Here is a 21,661-nt window from a genome sequence, read left to right as displayed (position 1 = left end):
ATGTTATGTTGATATTGTATAAGATGTTGGTGAGGTCTTATTTGGAGTATTGCGTTCAATTTTGGTCACCTATGTACAGGAAAGATGTCGGTAAGATTGAAAGAGAAAATTTACAACAATGTAGCCAGGCCTTGATGATCTGAGTTACAGGGAAAGGTTGAATAGGTTAGGGCATTATTCCCTAGAACACACAAGATTGAGGCGAGTTTTGATAAAGGTATACAAAATTATGAGGCAATAGGGTAAATACAAGCAGTTTTTTCCCCCCACTAATATTGGGTGAGACTGGAAACAGAGATCATGGGTTAAGGGTGAAAGGTGAAATGTTTAAGGGGAACATGAGGGGGATTTTCTTTACTCAGAGTGAGAGAGTGAATCGAGCTGCCAGCTCAAGTGGTAGATACAGTATCGATTTCAATATCTTAGAGACATTTGGATAGTTACATGGATGGGAGGAGAAATGAGGGCACTGGTCCAGCTGCAAGTCAATGGGACTAGGCAGATTAATGGTTCAGCACGAACCAGATGAGCCAAAGGGCTGTTTCGGTGCTGTAGTGTTCTATGACTCTATGATCCTGTATAGTTGTATCCTCACCATGTTCCCATCCCCTGCCAGATTAGTTTAAACCCTTCCCAATGGCTCTAGCAATCCTGCCCACAAGGATATTGGTCCCTTTTGGGTTCAGCTGTAACCGGTCCTTTTTGTACAGGTCATACCTTCCCTAGAAGAGTTCCCAATGATCCAGAAATCTGAAACCCTACCCCTTGCACCAATTCTTCAGCCACGGATTCCTTTGCCAAATCCAACTATTCTTACTTATACTGGTGCACATGGTACAGGAAGCAATCCAGAGATTATGACCCTAGAGGTCCTATTTTTCAGCTTTCTACCAAACTGACTATATTCTGCATTCAGGACCTCCTCCCTTTTCCTACCTATGTCGTTGGTATCAGTATGTACCACAACTTTCAGCTGTTCATCGTCTCCCTTTAGAAGGCTGTGGACCCGATCCGAGATATCCCGGACCCTGGCACCTGCGAAGCAACATATCATCCAGTTGTCTCTTTCACGTCCACAGAATCTGCTGTCTGCTTCTCTAATTATGAAATCCCTTATCACTACTGCAGTCCTCCTTTCCCCCTTCCCTTCTGAGCCACAAAACAGACTCATTGCCAGAGATCAGATTCCTGTGGATTCCCCCAGGAGCTCATTCACTATCCAAAGCAGTATATTTATTATTGAGAGGAATGGCCACAGGGGCATTCTGCACTGGCTACCTGTTCCCTTTCCTCATCCTGATGGTCACCCAGGTGCCTGCCTTCTGCAACTTAGGGGTGATAAGTTCCTATCTATCACCACCTTCATTTTTCTGTATGAACCAAAGGTATTCTAACTGCAGCTCCAGTTCCTTAACATGATTTCTAAGGAACTGCAGCTTGGTGCACTTCATGCAGATGTAGTTATCAGGGAAATTGGAGGTCTTTCCAGTTCCCACATCTCTCGTAAGGAACATACTACTAACTCTGTACCCCTTCTCACTGCACTAGCTCTGTACTAACAGGGACAAAAAAACATACTGGAAGCTTAGAACCTCTGCCTGTCCTTGTCCAAGTCTGACTTGCCTAGGTCTGTTCAGCCAAAGCCAAACCAGTCTCACATTATCCACTCACACAGTGGCCACTCTACTTATACATTGCTTCTTTTTCTTGCCCCCTACAGCCTGCCGAAAATCCCAAAAGCACCTGAGCTCTTGTTTAATCTCATGCTGTGTTACCAATGAACGACTTCTCGTGCTGATTGCAGCCCGTTGATGGTTTAATTTTATATGTTTTAACTTTGAACCTAATTCCAGAATTTCTTTTTTTAATGAACTTACTTTGCATCTCTTGAAGATGGCATTCTGTGAGCACATAAAACTATCTTGCCGTTAATAAGACCCTGACAAAAGCTCTGATTAATGCAATATTCCAAAGTGCACTGCCAACTGTGTAAAACGCGACACTGATGAAAAGAACTGTCTAACAGTTACATACAGTGGTTGACAGAATGTACGCAACATATCTAATGGTGTATTGTTAGTTGTCATATCCAGGGAGCAGTGGTTTGCTTTTAACTGTGGAGCATGTCAAAGCAATGAATATACTCAACTGTGTCAATTATTTATATTATATGCACCCCGTAGTTCCTTATGTTACTCTGTTTTCGCATTCGCATTTTTGCATTGGATGTTTCGTTGGCAATGTGTCAAGTTTACTACTTTTATGTGTTTGGTTACACCAAATAATGGGAATAAGGCCTAAACCAACCTTCCTCGTAAAACCTCTCTCATACCCCACAGCTAACAACAAATGCTCCCACATTTTTTGTGTGCTGACTTCCCAAATAATTAATACAGTTTTTTAAAAGATAAAGCTCACAACACGATGACTGCTTTCTTCATAGCACTGCATCTGAAATTGCTAATGTAAGGGATTTCTTCTTTCATGTTACTGTTAAGGTAATAAAAAAAATGGCTTCTTTGTTAAGAGAAGGAACGAACCAACTGGGATAGATGTTATCCTTTCTTGTGTGTCTGTAAGCTATTGTTTTTGCGAGCTTTGGGGCAGAAGGTGCGATATGGACAAGGAGAGGAGACGCGATGTTGTAAACTGGGTGGCGGGACCGACCCCGAGCAGGAGTCTGAGGCCCAGGGTCTTCGGTGAGGAGAGGAGAGGAGACAAAGACAGACACTTGTGGAGCGTCTGGTCGACCACAGTGGTTGGTCCCAGGCGGCGGGTTGAGGGGGTCGGAGGGGATCAAATGGTAGAAAGAAGACCCCGTTAGTTGAGCTCCAACTGTTGTGCACAAAGTGGTTGAACTTTGATAAGTTTGGCACCTTTTATTTTCCTTTTATATCTTATCTCTATTAATTACATAGTTCCAGTAAGATCTATAAAGTGTAATCGTTTAATCGCATATGGTGTATTGTCTGTTAATTGGCGGGGTGGGGTACATCACACAGCATCCACACAAACTTGATTACCCAGTCTGGCAGGGCCGAAGGCTGCTTCCCCTAGACGAAAGCGAGCTGAGCGAGCCTGAGGCTTACCAGGGGGCTACACTAACTTCGTGACTTTTGATCACCCTGTAGAAAATGTAAACTGGATCTTGGATAATCCATTCATCATGCAGTCTTGTAAATTATATGCTGTATCTTGGTGACTTCATTCACAGACTCAGGACAAGTCCATCAAAGGCAAAGGCCTCCACACCATTGAGCATATTTACAACACTACCACGAGAAAGCAGCATCCATCATCATGCACCCCCACCATTCAGGCAATGTTCTGTATCGGGTGTGTGTTAAAGCAGCCTTGTGTCCTACACAACCAGGTTCAGGAACAGTTATTGCCCTTCAAACATGCTTCTGAATTGGCATGGATAACTTCAATCACCTCAACGCTGAACTGATTCTACAACCTATGAACTCACTTTCAAGGACTAACAACTCATGTTCCCAGTTTTATTTACTTTAGTATTATTTGCACTACTTGCCTTCTTTTGCACATTGGTTGTTAATGTGTCTTTATTAATATATAGTTTTTCATAAGTTCTATCATATTTTTTTATTTTTCTGTAAATGCCTGCAAGAAAAATCTCAAGGTAGTATATGGTGACATATATACTTTAATAATAAATTGACTTTGACAATCCCACTGAGCTTTTGTATCTTCAACACTTAGAAATATGGTGGTCAGTCCAACCAACCAACCAAATTGAGAGGGAGATAGTACTGTACAAAATCTTAAGGGTGTGTGTGTGTGTGTGTGTGTGTGTGTATGCATAGTATTGTATTTGTCAATATGGAGTGGAGAGCAAGTTTGTAAATCTGGTGGGAGTGGGTGAGACAGGAGTGCAGCTGGAGGAGTGTGGGACAGATAGCAGAGAAAGAGTGCCAAGGTGGGATTTGGCATGGGTGCAGACATACCCAGTGCTGAAACACCAGGCAAAGTCATTTGGTTCCAAACAATTGGTTTATTGGTCTTTACAGAATTTCTCTCTGGGACTTCCTGCTCCCTTCCCTCTCCCTTCCCCTTTTCCCAACCATGATTCCCCTCTCCCTGCTCCCTTCCCACTCTTGGTCTGCAATAAGAGACCCATATCAGAATCAGGTTTATCATCACTCACGAATGTTATGCCATTTTTTTGGCAGCAACAGAAGCAGTATAGTGAAATACATAAAGTTACTACAGTACTGTGCAAGATTCTATATGTGTCTTAAGTGTTTTGCACAGTACTGTATATAGATATATACTGGGAACAGCTTTTGCAGCATGGCCTGCCTACCTGAGAGGACCTGTGTATTACCACTTTCCGGTTCCTGTGTGTTACCACTCTCTGCTTCCTGTCTGTCAACCAGGCCTCCATCTGTGTCAACATGCTCTCCTCAACTACATATTGACAGAACACTTTGAAAGCTCCCCTGCCTTGTATAAATCAAAGGTTCATTTCATTGTCGAAGTATACATGTACAATACCAGCGGTCCCCAACCACCGGGCCGCGGACTGGTACCGGGCCGCAAAGCATGCGCTATCGGGCCGCAAGGAAACAATATGATTTGGCGATAGGAGTCAGCTGCACCCTTCCTCATTCCTGGACTTATTTCCTGGCATAATTTACATATTACTATTTAATTATTTATGGTGCAACTGTAATGAAAACCAATTCCCCCCGGAAAGTAATAAAGTATGACTATGACATTCCCTGTTACGCCCACTGTTGAGCTTGAATGCATGCGAGGTCATTACGCACGCGTCATCCATGTTAGCGAGGGAAGGAGATCAATGACGGCGGGCTGAAAAGCATGTTTGACATCACATCTCTGCCGGCATTCTGGATCAAAGTCAAGGCTAAATATCCTGTGATAGCCACGAAAGCACTGAAAACGTTGCTTCCATTTCCAACATATCTCTGCAATGAATGCAACGAAAACTAAATTGCAAAATAGACTGGACATAAGGAACCCCGTTCGAGTATCACTGTCTCCCATCACCCCTCGATGGGACCGTCTTGTTGCAGGGAAACAAGCTCAGGGCTCCCACTGATTCAGCGATATTGGTGTGTTGCAATGATTTTATATGTTCATACAGGGAAAATATGTGCTGTGTGTTTAATATCCAAACGGTAAAATGTTATGATGCTATTGACTTATATAAAACCATATAACAATTACAGCAGGGAAACAGGTGATCTCTGCCCTTCTAGTCTGTGCCGAACGCTACTCTCACATAGTCCCACCGATCTGCACTCAGCCCACAACCCTCCATTCCTTTCCTGTCTATATACCTATCCAGTTTTTCTTTAAATTATAATACCGAACCTGCCTCTATTACTTCTACTGGAAGTTCGTTCAACACTTACTTCAAGCTCCCCTGTCCTCCCCGATAATTGACTTATCACAATATTCATGCGAGGAAAATATGCACTGTTAGTTTAATATTAAATTCGTTAGATAAACCCTTTTAGAAACGAAATTGAATGTATTAGCTACTTATCACCTATATTGCGTTTGTGATTAACACCCCCAACCCCCCAGCAGAATCACCAAAAACGATTTGTAGAAAAAAATTGGCACGTACGCACATGCGCACTGGTGCCTGCGCAAGGCTTCATGGTCATTGTAGTCTTTCTTGGGGTAAACTCAACGTATTTGACTGCTACTCTTGTTCATTGGCAACCCTACCCCCCGGCTCAGTCGGCCGGTCAGCAAGAATATTGTCAATATGAAACCGGTCCGCAGTGCGAAAAAGGTTGGGGACCCCTGTACAATACAACTCTGATATTTTCTTCTCCAGATAGCTATGAAATACGGAAAAACCATAGAAGATGATGAAAGACAAGACCCCAAAATCCCCCCTCCCCAGCAGAAAAGAAACAGCAACAATAACAGTCCCTGATCCCCTCACTTGCATAAAATAAAAGGTGACAATAACAGTCCCCTGACCCCTCACCCACAGAAGAACAGTGACAATAACAGTCCCCTGACCCCTCACCCACAGAACAGTGACAGTAACAAGCCCCGACCCCCTTACCCGCAAAAAAGCAGCAACAATAACAATCTCCCCTCATCTCCGCTCACTCTCAGAAAAGAACAGCAATAGTCGCATCAAAACCCCCAACCTTTTCTCTTACACGCAAAAAAGTTCTAACAGATCACCCACCCACTGATCATCCACAAAAAAAAACACAGAAAAACTAAGGGAAACCAATATGAAGTACAGTCCAATAATCACATATATCTCAGGTTATCGGAAGCATCTTTCGTCTGCATACAAGGAAAGCAGCTGCACAAACTCAGTCCTTCCATAAAGAGTGACCCCCGACCCAGGTCTGAACGCTGCCAATCCAGGTCCGAATGTGCCGATCCAGCTGCTGACAGTCTCCAATGGGAGACGTCGCTGACCACCGCGCCCCCCCCCACCCCCCACCGGTGCTTTCACCTTGATGCTTCAAATTTCCTCACTGCTCCAAGATAGAGTTAACAAATTTCACGTCACATGCCGGTGATAATAAACCTGATTCTGATTCTGAGTTGTTCATGACCCCGTGCCTTGTCTCTGGGTCTCTGGTCTCTTCCATGGGTCAGCTTGTGTCCTCAGTCCTTTTCAGCACCCCCCCCCCCGCCCCATCTCTAATCTCCACAAGGCAGCTCTCCAGACACAGCAGAGCACTGGATCCTTTGATTGAGTTGAAACTGTATGTCATGGGCTCCAACAATTGCTGAAGCACATGCAAGACAAAATGAACGAGCAGAAGGCATAGAAAAAATGAAGTAACTGATGTGCCGACTGGATGATGTTGCCTGAGGTATTGCTGTTCAGTGACGTCATCTTGATTGGAAATCAATAGGTGATTTTAAATAGAGGTGCACAGGTTGACAGAGCTATAGTCTAACATCATACTTCAGATGGGACTTCCCACCACACTGCACGGCTTCAGAACACTACTGAGCTTCAGGCAATGGGACATGAAGTCCTGCAGAGGAGTTTGCATCCACTTATGAACTTTGAGTATTACCTTTCGGTCAAAATATTATAACTTTTCATAGAAAAGATATTTTGGGGTAACCTAGTGGTACACAGTGGAGAATGTTTGCATCTCTTCTGGGTCACACGTAATTCTTTTATGTACATGCCTCTCCCCTCTACTCAGTGAATAAATCAATATTTAATAGTTTTCTGCTGTAACACAAATCAAATTTTGCGTGCATCTTTATTTATAGCACCAAGACTAGAACCACAATTTTAATGACTGTAGGGAGCAGCACAGGTTGAAATTGGCAGTTATTTTTCCTTATTAGTATATTCGTTAAATGTCTCTTGTGTTGAGAATAGCTTAGAGGAATACAAACTGCAAAGGATTAGTTTTCAACAGAAGAATGAATTCTGTAAATGTCTCAAACGGTTGAATCTTCTGAAACGTTGTCTGATATGATTTTAATAATTAGTGAATACTTGCTTTAGATGTATTGATAGAAAATATAGTTTAACAGCCTTGACAAGAAATCACAATTCACTCCAGTATCCTAAGTATCTTTTCTAAATAAACTACTGACACCAAATGAATGCAGACCACCATGATTCAGCTGCTAGGTTTATTTTATAGTGTGCTGGAACAGCTGTACATGAATTTATTTGTATGATATTACATTTTCTTCATTGTTGTAGGTTTCTATATTTGCTTAAATGGATTCAAGAAAAATACACACTAAAATTAAAAAAATGAAAACCAGATTTCTTTTACCAAAAAAAATTAACAAAAGAAAGACCTTGAAGTGCCTTTTGTGATCTCAAAACAATAACACCTGAAGTACTTTTGAAATGTACCTGCCAGTATAATGTAGGGACAAGAGCCGAACTTATTGAAATTACATCCTTTTATAAGTATCCCTAGACCAGATAACTCCACTGTTGGAAATCAACATAATTTAACCAACAATGGAGCACTGAAGTTAGACTGTTGATAATGCCCTCTCCATTTCAGGGCAGAAGGAGTACTCTGACCTTGAGCTTTGATGAACCTTATATAGTCACACTTCTAATTACAGACATGATGAAAACAGTGAAATGAAGATTTCACCATGAAGGCAGGCCTGGTATCAGGAAACACTGAGAGATGCGTGACATTACATTGCCATGTTTTATCACATTGTTTCATTACCAGCATTTGGGTAGATAGGGACTGATTAGAGATGATCAACATGGTTTTGTGAGTGGTGGGTCTTATGGAGTGTTTGGAGGAGGTTACCAAGGAAATTGCTGAAGGAAGGGCAGGGGATGTTATCTATATGTATTTTAGCAAGGCCTTTGACAAAGTCCTGCATGGAATTCTGGTGAAGAAGGTTCAGTTACTTGGCAACACGCATCAAAGTTGCTGGTGAACGCAGCAAGCCAGGCAGCATCTCTAGGAAGAGGTACAGTTGACATTTCAGGCTGAGACCCTTCGTCAGGATCTGCAGCATTCCTCGTGTTTGCGTCAGTTACTTGGCATTCTGGTTGAGGTAGTAAATGATAATCAACACTGGCACACCTTGGGGACAATTTCTACACCCATGATTGTGTGGCTAGGCACAGCTCAAACGCTATCTATAAATTTGCTGACGACATACTATTGTTAGCAGAATTTCAGATGGTGATGAGACATACAGAAGTGAGATGGATCAGCTGGTTGAGTGGTGTTGCAGTAACAACCTTGTATCTACATCAGTAAGACCAAGGAATTGATTGTGGTCTTCATGAAAAGGAGGTCGAGGGAACACACACCAGTTCTCATCAATGGATCAGAAGTGGAAAGGATGAGCAGTTTGAAGTTCCTGGTTATCAACATCTCTGACAATTTATCCTGGGGCCAACATATTGATGCAGTTACCAAGAAGGCAGACCAGTGGTCATCTTTCATGAGCTAATTGGTATGTCACCAAAGAAACTTGTAAATTTCCACAGATATACCATGGAGAGAATACTAACTGGTGGCATCACTATCTGATATGGAGGGACCACTGCATAGGATCAAAAAAGAGCTATAGAAAATTGTGACCTTTGCCAGCTCCATCAGGGACGCTAGCATCCAGGATACCTTCAAAAGGTGATGCCTCAAAAAGGCGGCATCGATCACTAAGGACCCCCATCACCCAGGACATGCCCTCTTCTCATCTTTACCATCAAAAAGGAGGTACAGGAGTCTGAAGATACATGCTCAATATTTCAGGAATAAACTTCTTGCCCTCCGCCATCAGATTTCTGGATGAACAATGAACCCAAGCATACCACCTCAGTATTTTCTGTCTTTTTGTTTGCTTTTTGTATTGTAAGTTATAGTTTTTATTATTATGTATGGCAACGTACTGCTGCTGCAAAACAACAGTTTTCAAAGCATAGACCAATGATATTAATTCTCATTCTGAATGAGATTCAATATTGGCTTAGCCAAGAGTGGTAATAGATGCATGTCTCTCTGACTGGAACCCCTAGTGGTGTGCCCCAGGGATTGGTACTGGTCTATGTTGTTTTTAATCTATATTAATATCTTAGATGATAATGAGATAAACTGGATAAGCAAATTTGTGGATTACACCAAGACTGGGGTCGTCAGGGACAGTGAGTAAGACTATCAAAGCTTGCAGTGTGACCTTGACTAGCTGGGAAAAAAGGCTGAAGAATAGTAAATAGAATTTAATGTAGACAAGTGTGAGGTGTTACTCTTTGGGGGAACCAAACCAGAGTAAGACTTAAAACAGTGAATGCAGGGCTCTGAGGTGTATGGTGGAACAAGGACTGGGGAATACAGGTCTATAATTCCTTATATGTGATATCATTCTGGAGGAACAAATTGTATCATTTCTTAATGCATGCATTACTAAATGACAATAAAAGAGGACTGCCTATCCTCATAATCTCATCTAACCTAATCTAATCTAAAAATAGATTCATAGGTTGATAGGATCGGAACGAGCTTTTGGTACATTGACGAAGTAAGAGGCTGGAAGGTGATGAGGGAAGAGGTAAAGTACTGATGAAGAAGGATCTAATAGGAGAGGGCATTGGAACATGAAAGAAAGGAAAGGGAGGCGAGGAACCAGAGGCAGGTGATGGACAAGTGAGGAGAAGAAAAGGGATGAGAGAGTAACCAGATTAGGAATGGAGAAAGAAATGCTGCCTGACCTCCTGAATTCCTCCAGCATTTTATATATCTGTAAGAAATAATAACTGGTTGTTGTTTATCACAAGGGTTCTTTGTCCAGATTGTTCTTCCACATCATTTGCATCAAGCTCAGAAACTTGCAAAGATGATTTATTGTATGTATTTTAAATTTGACATGTCTATAAAAGCTGTATATTATAACTACAATGAGAAGTAGTAAATAGTATTTATGCTGTTGTGTATAAATGCTGGCTGTTTTAAGTGTTATAAATCCATAAATAAAACAAGAAAGGCCCTCAAATGCTACCAGTTTTTTTTTCTTGCAAATGTTTAATGATTGTAATGCGAGTGATAGATGTTCAGTGGGACTACTGATAGTGAATTGGATAAAATGCTGATAGATATAAAGTGAGATCATGAAATAAAGTGAAATCTGGAAACTCAGACATGACACAAACTGGAAATATGTTGGATGGGCAAGAGTATTGATAAAAACACTGCAAAAGTGCTGATTTCTTGTGCAAGTGCATTTTTCCTCTGTTGCATCTGAAATGTTTGTTTCTTGCTAAGATGGAAGTTGTTTGCAAGTGATGTGATTGAATATTATACTCCTGAAAGATGTACTAGACTATTTGATTGATGGCATTTTAATTCCCTCCTGCCAACTGAGGCCAATAATAAGTTCTTTCAAAGACTAGTGTGAAAGGTGTTGTTGGTATCCTTGGTGATTGTACCTGTTAGCCAGGAAGTTAAAGATTATGATGCAGTGTCCTAGACCTGAGAGTTTGGAGATGAGGGAAGGGCCAGGGAAATGCCATCTGCAATGGGCTTGGTTTGATGGTAGATGGATTACCATGGGTTGAGGTCACCTTGAAGGCTGGAGTTGATGTGTGCCACAGCCAGCCCCTTTCCACTTGCCTATTCTATCTCTTCCCCCTTCCTCCCCCATATCACCACAAGTTGTTTTAAGAAAAATAATGATAATAATGCAAGGAACATAATAGATATGCATATGGATTTTCAAAATTATTGAATTATTGATAAAAATTAATGTGCATGTTATTAAAGGTTTGTCCTCATTCAAAAGACTTCCTGGCCAAAAATAGGCAGATTTTCCTAATTTGAGATAAAGCTGGTGCTCTTGGGTCAAATGCTATGTGGTACAAATTCACTCAACATTAGAACTTGGAAATTAGAAAACTACCATGCACATAACAAACTCCATGACTTTTACCTTGGGATATCTTTACATTTTAAAATACTATGTAAATAACAGTATAATTATGATGGATATTACAAAGAGTAAATTTAACAAAGTATAGCACAATGAAAAACATCAGAATCCTTAGAGAAATAGTATCTTAAATCATCCTCATGGCCAGTGTGAGATTTAGTGAGGATTGGGTACAACTGATTTCCTCATCCATTTAAATCTTGTGGTTTCACAAGCTGTTCTTGGTACAGCTTTATGTATTTTTGTGAAAACAAATATAGAATGAATGTGCAGCTGTCTGTGTCCTTAAACAACATTAACTAATGTAAAATATAAAATTGCAGTGTAAACTGCAGTTTGGGCGGCATGGTAGCATGGTGGCTAACATAACACTTCACAGCACCAGCGACTAGGGATTAATTCCTGCCGCTGTCTGTAAGGAGTTTGTACGTTCTTCCCGTGATGGCGCGGGCTTCCGGCAGATGCTCCACATCCCTCCCACATTCTTAAGATGTACAGGTTAAGGTTAGTAAATTGAAGGCATGCTACGTTGGTGCTGGAAGCATGGCAACACCTGCAGGCAGCCCCAGCACATCCTTGGATTATGTTGGTCGTTGACGAAAGCCACATATTTCACTGTATGTTTTGACATATTGGTCAAATAAAGCTAATTTTTAATCTTTCTTTAATCTTTTAATTTGATTTCAATTATGAAGGAGGCCTTTGCATACTCTTTTCCTTCCTGATACTGTATCAATACCAGAAACTTTTTTCCTTATAAATTGTTTGTATCATAATCTCGAAATAGATTACAGGCCATATTTTCTCATCATATATTTTATTTTCTTTATTTACCAGCTAAGTTACAATCAGCATAATGTTAATTCATTATAAAATATTATGTCCTATATAATGATAGTAATGAGATGTTGATGAAATTTTTTTAGGGGGAGTGTCCATGTTTTTAAGAATGGAATTGCTATGGTAATTGCCAAACAGGGATTGCTGAAAAACCCCAAATTGGAATCGTAGAAGCAGCCACTAACGAGCACAAGAAAACTGCTCATCCACTCCAGGTCAAAATGCTGTGAGATACTGTAGATGATGAACTGTGAAAGCTTCTTGCATTCATTTTACATAACTAGGCCTTGGGGAGAGAAATTGCAGTAGTCAGGGAACAGATGGCAAATGCTTCCATGATAAACCAAAAAAAAAACTAAAAGCAACATACACAAAATGCTGGAGGAACTAAGCAGGTCTCCTGATAAAGGGCCTCGGCCTGAAATGTTGACTGAATACTCTTCTCCATAGATGCTGCCTGACCTGTTGAATTCCTCCAGCATTTTGTGTGTGTTGCTTTGGATTTCCAGCATCTGCAGATTTTATCATGTTTGTTAGAGGGAAACTAAGACTAATACAACTCCTCATGCATGGGAGGTGACTCTTAATCCTCTTTCTGAAATTACATAGCAAGCCATTATAAAACTGGACTGGCTGAATAAAGCTGAGCTAGAACTGGTTTCAGACACAGTGAAACGTAATAGATCCTGCAAACTCCTCCAAACAAAATTGCAGGAGTTGTCGTATAGATGGCAAAGCACCAACCAGGTATTGTTGTATTCACACAATTATCATGGAGCCACAATCACAGCTAGCTCACAAGAAGCTGAGAATAGTTTGAGCCCACATGAGTTTCCATATCTACCCTTTGGATTTGGAGAATGTGAATGGAGCTCAAGGAGAATTTCTTCATTGTCTGAATGAATTCAAGCAAGCAAGTTAGTCTTGTTGGAGGGAAGCTGGTTGGGCCTCTCTTCAGGAAAGAAGCAAAGCAGCCTGAGACCATTGTGATTTGGGCTGGAGGTGTAGTGGGACTGTATCTCCATGGTAACGATGAGCTGGTAGGGACAGGAAATTGCAAATGAAAGTGGTGGAAAGCAGCAGTGGTGTTATCAATATCGGGAAACGGAATGGAATCGAATTGAACAGGACAGAAGCAATAGGATCAGTGGGAGAGCAGCAGAAACAGTGTGTCTACCTATATAAGCCTGATTGTGGGGATGAAATGGTTGTGGGCTATGGGGCTAGAAGACAAGAAGATGGAAGCTGAAGACGAATGATCTCCTGAGGAAATGAGGACTGTGATGTTCAATGAAGGGATACAAAGATGTGACTAAGAACTCGCCACTGTGAACTTTTCCTTACCATCACTTTAATTATCCATTCCACTTCCACTCAGACCTATCTGTCTGTGGACCCCTGCACTTCTGTGATGGAAGCATGGAACATCTGCTTGCTGGGCATAGTACATCCCTTGGACTCTTTAGAATTCAACATGTTCAAATAGTTTACTTTCTCTGTATCAGAACTAGGCATTTATTTTTATATAGTGTTTTGTTTATTACTGTGATTTTCCCTTCCGGCTCAATGAACCCATGCTATCTAATTACACCCATGTGACCAGTTAACTACTAATTCATATGTCTTTGGAATGTGAGAGGAAACCAGAGCACCCAGAGGAGATCCATGTAGTCACAAGGAGAGCATACAAATTCCTTACAGATAAGGGCAGAATTGGATCCAGGTCACTCTTGTTGTAATAGCATTATACTAACCACTGCAATGCCAACCAAATTTCTGCTATAAAACATCCATTTGTGATACTGGCTCGGAGTTTATCTTTCCATTTGCACAGCCATTCCTCAGAATGGCTCTCATTCCCTCCCCACCCCCATTAAGCAACATGTTACACTTCCACAGATGAACTGCGCAACAGCGTGTCTTCTTCGAATCCGAAGGACTACCACACACTTTGTTTTAGGAAGCTATGGTGTATGCAATTTGGGCTCCTTACACACCTCATGTGGCCACTAACCCCGTATGAAGTTGGAGAGACTGATCAGCTCATACGTAAGGAAGTGGCTTGGTCTTCCCAGGTGCCTCAGCAGCATAGGGCTCTACAGCAAAGGAGTCCCAGAGCTACCCACTTCCAGTCTTTCAGAGGAGTACAAGTGCGCTAAAGTAAGACTGGAGATGATGTTAACAGAGGCGAGTGATCCATTTGTAGCACAAGCTGCCCACATCCTGGATACTGGGAGGAAATGGACTCCATCAGAAGCAACCGAACAAGCAGAGGCGACACTCAAGCACAGGGATATCGTGGGCTGAGTGCAGCAAGGGAGGAGCGGTCTTGGCCTTGGTACACCAGCCTGGAACAAGGCTGCTCCGTCTCAGAGACGCAGGCTCGTGATGCAGGAGATATGTCGGCAGGAGGAGGTGGCAAGTTGTGCAAAGGCCATCGCTCAGGCAAGGCAGGGGCAATGGATGAGATGGGAGGGAGTGGAGAAAAGAAAGATCTCCTGGAAAGAGCTGTGGGAGATGGGGACATTCAGAGCGAACTTCACCATCAGGGCTGCCTACGATGTCTTGCTGTCTCCCATGAATCTCAGCCAGTGGTATGGAGAGGACCCCACATGCTCCCTCTGCCTGACTTCAGCAACACTAAAACACATTCTGGTGGGCTGCAAGACCAGCCTTACACAAGGCCGATACACCTGGTGGCACAACCAGGTGCTACAGTGTCTTGCAGCAGTGCTGGAAAGTCGGTGGATGAGCGTCAACGCCCTCCCTCCCCCTTCATCCCACTGGCCGTTAACAGCATTTGTCTGGGAAGGTGAGGGTCAAGCCAGACTTGATACATTGAAACCAGACACCGGGCGGCTAGGCGGGGCTCGTGATTGGAAGATGGTGGCAGACTTAGGCTAGAACCTCTGCTTCCCAACTGAAATCGTGGAAACCAACCTCAGGCCAGACCTTGTGCTATGGCTGGCCTCACTCCATCTCGTTTACATCATCGAGCTTACAGTGCCCTGGGAGGATGCAGTGGAGGAGGCCTACGAGCGCAAGAAGCTGAGGTATGCTTAGCTTGCAGATGATGCGCAACAACGTGGCTGGAAAGCAAGGGTCCGACCAGTCGAGGTAGGCCGCAGAGGATTTGTAGCCACATCAACACCAAGGCTACTCTGGGAGTTGGGAGTGCGAGGGAAGACACACCGACAAGCAGTCTCTGCAGAGCTGCTGAAAAGGGTAGTCAGTGGCTCTGGATGAAGAGAAAGGATTCCATCTGGGCCCCCAAGTGAGTGAAAGGCATCTAGGGCAGTGGACCCCAACCACCGGGCCACAGACCAGTATTGGACCGCAAAGCATGTACTACTGGGCCGCGAGGAAACAATATGATTTGGCGATATGAGTCAGCTGCACCGTTCCTCATTCCCTGTCATGCACTGTTGAGCTTGAACGCACGCCAGGTCATTACCCGTGCGTCATCAATGTCAGCGCAGGAAGGAGATTAACTCCTTGAGCTTGCAAATGACGGTGGGCTGAAAAGTATGTTTGACATAACATCTCTGCCGGCATTCTGGATCAAAGTCAAGGCTAAATATCCTGTGATAGCCACGAAAGCACTGAAAATGTGGCTTCCATTTCCGACATATCTCTGCGATGAACGCAACGAAAACTAAATTGCGGAATAGACTGGACATAAGGAACCCCCTTCGAGTATCACTGTCTCCCATTATCTCTCGATAGGACCGTCTCGTTGCAGGGAAACAAGTATTCAGCCCAGGGCTCACACTGATTCAGCGGTATTGGTGTGTTGCATTGATTTTATATGTTCATACGGGGAAAATATGTGCTGTGTGTTTAATATCCAAACGTTACTTAAAATGTTATGATGCTATTGACTTATAAGTGACTTATATAACCATATAACAATTACAGCACGAAAACAGGCCATCTCTGCCCTTCTAGTCTGTACCGAACACTACTCTCACCTCGTCCCACCAACCTGCACTCAGCCCATAACCCTCCATTCCTTTCCTGTCCATATACCTATCCAATTTTTCTTTAAATGATAATATCGAACCTGCCTCTACCACTTCTACTGGAAGTTCGTTCAACACTTACTTCAAGCTCCCCTGTCCTCCCCTGATAATTGACATCACTATATTCATGTGAGGAAAATATGCGCTGTTTAATATTAAATTCGTTAGATAAACCCTTTTAGAAATGAAATTGAGTGTATTAGCCACTTATCGCTGATATTCTGGTCGTGATTAACCCCCCCCCCCCCCGCGAACAGAATCACCAAAAGCGATTTGTAGAAAAAAATTGGCACATACACACATGCGCACTGGTACCCGCGCAAGGCTTCATGGTCATTTAGTCTTTCTCGGGGTAAACACAACGTATTTGACTGCTACTTTTGTCCGTTGGTAACCCTACCCGCTCCTCCCCCTGGGTCGGCTGGTCCGCAAGAATATTGTCAATAATAAACCGGTCCGCATTGCAAAAAAGGTTGGGGACCCCTGATCTAGAGGGTGAGCCTGGGATGCCGGGATTCACTACTGAACCCTCCAGAGGTGCCGTGGGCCTATCAGCGAAACACTGAGGAAAGAGCACACCCACTTGATAACCCAGAAGATGCCACCACTTACTTGTCCACCCCACAGAGTCTAAGCAGCAGGTCTCAGGAGTGCAAATAAGGGATATTAACATCTAGTCCTACATAACATACCATATTATCGCTTTCAATGTTTCCATTAACCTATTTACAGGAAGACCTCTGCAACTTAACCCCATGGCAACTCTGACCATACCTTTTCAGAGAAGCTCCCTTTGTCTTGTCTATCCATCTCTTAACCAGGTGTCAGGGGTCATGAAGAGTGTGAAGGTACTATTACTAGAGAAAATGTTCTTGGGAAACTGAAAGGTTTGAAGGTGGATAAGTCACCTAGACCAGATGGTGTACGCCCCAGGGTTCTGAAAGAGGTGGCTGAAGAGATTGTGAATGCATTAGTAATGGTCTTTCAAGAATCACTAGATTCTGGAATGGTTCCTGAAGGCTGGAAAATTGCTAATGTCACTGCACTCTTCAAGAAGGTAGAGAGGCAGAAGAAAGGAAACTATACACCAGTTAGTCTGACCTCAGTGGTTGGGAAGATGTTGGAGTCGATTATTAAGGATGAGGTCTCGGTACTTGGAGGCACATGATAAAAATAGGTTGTAATCAGTATGGTTTCCTTAAGAGAAAATCTTGCCTGACAAATCTGTTAGAATTCTTTGATGAAATAACAAGCAGGATAGACAAAGGAGAATTGGTTGATGATATGTACCTGGATATTCAGAAGGCCTTTGACAAGGTTCCAGTTCCACACACGAGGCTGCTTAACAAGCTAAGAGCCCATGATATTACAGGCAACATTCTGTCATGGATAAAGGAGAGGCTGATTGGCAGGAGGCAGAGAGTGAGAATAAAGAGAGCCTTTTCTGGTTAGCTGCCAATAGCTAGTGGTGTTCCACAGGAACCTGTGTTAGGACTGATTCTTTTTACGTTTTATATCAATGATTTGGATGATGGAATTGATGGCTTTGTTGCAAAGTTTGCAGATGATATGAAGATGAGTGAAGGGGCAGGTAGTTTTGAGAAAGTAGAGAGGCTGCAGAAGAACTTGGATTAGAAGAATGGGCAAAGAAATGGCAGATGGAATACAGTGCCAGGAAGTGTATGGTCATGCTCTTGGTAGAAGAAATGAAAGGGTTGACAATTTTCAAACCGGAGAGAAAGTACAAAAATCTGAGATGCACAGGAACTTAGGAGTCCTTGTGCAGGATTCCTTGAAAGTGAATTTGCAGGTTGAGTCTGTGATGAGGAAGGCCAGCGCAATGTTAGCATTCATTTCAAGAGGACTGGAATATAAAAACAAGGGTGTAATGTTGAGACTTTGTAAAACACTGCTGAGGCCTCACTTGGAGTATTGTGAGCAGTTTTGGGACCATATTCTTAGAAAGGATGTGCTGAAACTGGAGAGGGTTCAGAGGAGGTTCACAAAATTGATTCCAGGATTGAATGGCTTGTCATATGAAGAACATTTGATGGCTCTAGGCCTTTATTCACTAGAATTCAGAAGGATGAGGGGTGACCTCACTGAAACCTATCAAATGGTGAAAGGCCTTGATGGAGTGGAGGTAGAGAGGATGTTTTCTATGGTAGGAGAGTCTAAGACTAGAGGACACAGCCTCAAAATAGAGGGGTGTCCTTTCAGAATGGAAATGAGGAATTTCTTTAGCCAGAGAGTGGTGAATCTGTGGAATTCATTGCCGCAGGCAGCTGTGGAGGCCAAGACTTTCTGTATATTTAAGGCAGAGGTTGATAGATTCTTGATTGGTCAGGGCATGAGGGGAAACGGTGAAAAGGCAGGAGATTGGAGCTGAGAGGAAAATTGGATCAGCCATGATGAAATGCTGGAGCAGAATCGATGAACCAAATAGTTTTAACCATTTTGTGCATTTTGTTTTTCTCTCTCTTCATGTTCTGATACAGTCTCTTTGATCTGAAACATTATGTTTCAGATTAAGCGCACAACAGCACAGAAACAGACACTCTGGCCTGTCGTTTATGTCAAAATATTATTCTGCTTAGTTCCTTGACCATAGCCAAATTTGTTGAAATCGAACCTCCATCCACACTTGTGCTGTCAGCTTGTTCCACACTCTCATCACCCTCTGAGTGAAGAAGTTCACCTTTATGTTCCCTTTAAACATTTCACTTTCACCATTAACCCATGAACTCTGGTTCTAGTCTCATTCCTCAGTGGAAGAAATGCCTGCTTGCATTTACACCATCCATCCTTAAAATGTCGTATATCTCTTGTCGAATCTCCCATCATTCTCTTGTGCTCGAGGTTGTAAAGTCGTAATTAACTCTGTCTTTGTTTCCATACATGCTGCATGACCTGTTGAATTTTCCCAGTACTTTCTCTTTTTATTCTGGAGACAGAAAAGGAAAAGGCACATTTCCTGCCTCTAAAACAGTTGTATACAGCATTATTCTTGCATCAGTAATTTGCATAAAAATGGGAAGGGATTTTTTTTTTCCCTTTCCCTGTACTCCCTCAACAGCAATTGTATAAAATTGAAACTGGTCAATCATTGTCACGTACCAAGGTATATTGGAAAATCTTGTGTTACATACCATTCATACTGATCAAACCTTTACAACAGTGCACTGAGGTAGTACAAAATGATACAATAACAGCGCAGAATGAAGTGTTAGTTACAAGGGAGTGCAGTGCAAATAGAAAATAAGGTATAATGTGATGATAAGGTAGATTTTGAGGCCAGGAGTCCATCTTATGGTACTATTGTATTGTAAACTCAAAGTAAATTTAATTTGACTTTGATGTTATTATTATTTTATCTGTCGGACTTTCAGTTTGTTACTGTCATGTTTAAACATCAAATTAATTGAGTATTTATTACTTCCCTGTCACTTTGTTTCTCTACAGTATAATGATTCAATTCCAGTCATTATAAAGTATATCACAGTATCTCGTTGTGTGCATCATTTTACATTTCCTCTGTGTTACATGTCATTTTCTTACTGCTTGCCCAGTTACCTAATACAGTGGATGCCGGTTGATTGGGGTTACATCAGGACCAGTACAATTTGGCCCAGTTAAGTGGCTGCCCCAATTAGCTGAAGTTTCAGGGAAATAGTTTAAAAGGTGTAGAACTACCATTTAGCTGAGTAACAGGTTGTATATTTAAATGGAATGTAGAGCAATTAGACCACTAATCCTCCAGATGCCGGAAATTCAGAGCAACACACACAAATTGCTGGAGGAACTCAGTAGGTCAGTCAGTATCTATGGAAATGAATGAACCATCAACGTTTCAGGCCGAAACCCTGCTTCAGAACTGGCAATTCTGAAGAACTGAAGAAGGGTCTCAGCCCAAAGCCTTGACTCCAAAGATGCTGCCTGATCTGTTGAGTTCTCTAGCATTTTTTGTGCGTTGCCCAGTACTATAAAACTGTATTAGTTCCTAATAGTTATTGACAGAGGAATTCCTTCAGTGTGCACTGACATGTTCTTTTGGTTGATTGTAAATGAACAAAATCAGCACAGATATCTAATGCAGATAGTGGACTGCCTTCAAACAATGTATTTAATGCTTGCATCCTCAAGATCTTGATTCAGTTTGATTGTTGATACCTTCAAATTCTTCGTAATTACTAACTTGTTAAAGTAGTGAAATAGTTTAATTTCTGGCATTGTCAAACCTGAATGCTTGAAACCGTAGTGAGCAAAACAGTTCTGAGTTGTCTTACTGCTGCTTATTTCTTGTGAACTATCAGGAACAAAAATCACCGCCTTTTGAACATAAGCACTTGGAACTGAAGCTATTTAAAAGTATTTGCTCAAAGCACGGTGTGGTGTCTAATGGCCGCACCAGTGCCTGCATTTGATGCTAGTTGGAAACTGTTTGCCAAGTCTTCTGTTCCAATTAAGCAGCATACTGTCCCAAATAAATGAAGGGAATCCCAGATATTTTCTAGATTAGTGTTTGTTCCTTCAGAATTCTCCCAAATAAACAGCAGTCTCATTTAACTGATGACCAAATTAACTGGAATCCACTGTATGTTGAAACCATGAATATATTCATCTATTCAGTATATTGCTTCTTGTGTTTTGAATCATTACAAGTTTAAGTTTACTTTTGGTGTCTGGGACTGTTACTAAATAAGTTTGGAATGATGATATGTCGACCTGGTTGATTTGTCATCAATTATACCTCTACCTGCCCTACTCAGCTCATTTCTTCCTCCACTGACTTTTCCAGGTTCTTCTGTACTGAATTAACATGTTAAAACTCTTAGTGGCTATTAAATTAAACTTCCTGCAGAGCATCATCAAAGCCTAGACTGTTGTTTTAACTCAAAGATATTAACTTTTAAAAAGTTGACATTATTCTGGAAGCATCTTTCCCTTCAAAACCTGTTCTGTGTAGATCTGGATGATACAACCAAAGATCCTTAGATCTAACAGATGGCTAGTAATGTACACTTCTGTCAAAACATCCCTTCTCTTCACCTTCCCGACCCACTACAATGATTGTACACTCATTGGCCACTTTATTAGTGTTTCCTCTTGTGTGTTCAGAGAAGGTCTTCTGCACACCACTGTTGTAATGCATGGTTAATTGAGTGAGTGTTGACTTTTTCTCTCAGCTTGAACCAGTCTGGCTGTTCTCCTCTGACCCCTCTCATTAATGAGGCATTTCACCCACAGAACTGCCACGCACTAGATTTTTTGTTTGCTTTTTGCTCCATTCTTTGTTAACTCTAGACACTTATATATGAAAAATCTCAGGAGATGAGCAGTTTCTAAGATACTCAAATCATCCCATCTGGCACCAACAATCATTC

At 42.0% G+C, this 21,661-nt stretch overlaps 1 protein-coding gene across 2 annotated transcripts in view; it reads left to right on the top strand.

The window, feature by feature from the left end:
* Positions 1–21,661, top strand: part of ssbp2b (single stranded DNA binding protein 2b) — a 371,929-nt gene that overhangs the window by 264,677 nt on the left and 85,591 nt on the right. The window lies entirely within an intron of this gene.

The sequence above is a fragment of the Mobula hypostoma genome, chromosome 16 (genome assembly GCF_963921235.1).
Source record: "Mobula hypostoma chromosome 16, sMobHyp1.1, whole genome shotgun sequence".
Taxonomy (NCBI): domain Eukaryota; kingdom Metazoa; phylum Chordata; class Chondrichthyes; order Myliobatiformes; family Myliobatidae; genus Mobula; species Mobula hypostoma.
The sequence above is the reverse complement of the archived record's forward strand: the minus strand, read 5'-3'. Positions and strand labels throughout refer to the sequence as shown.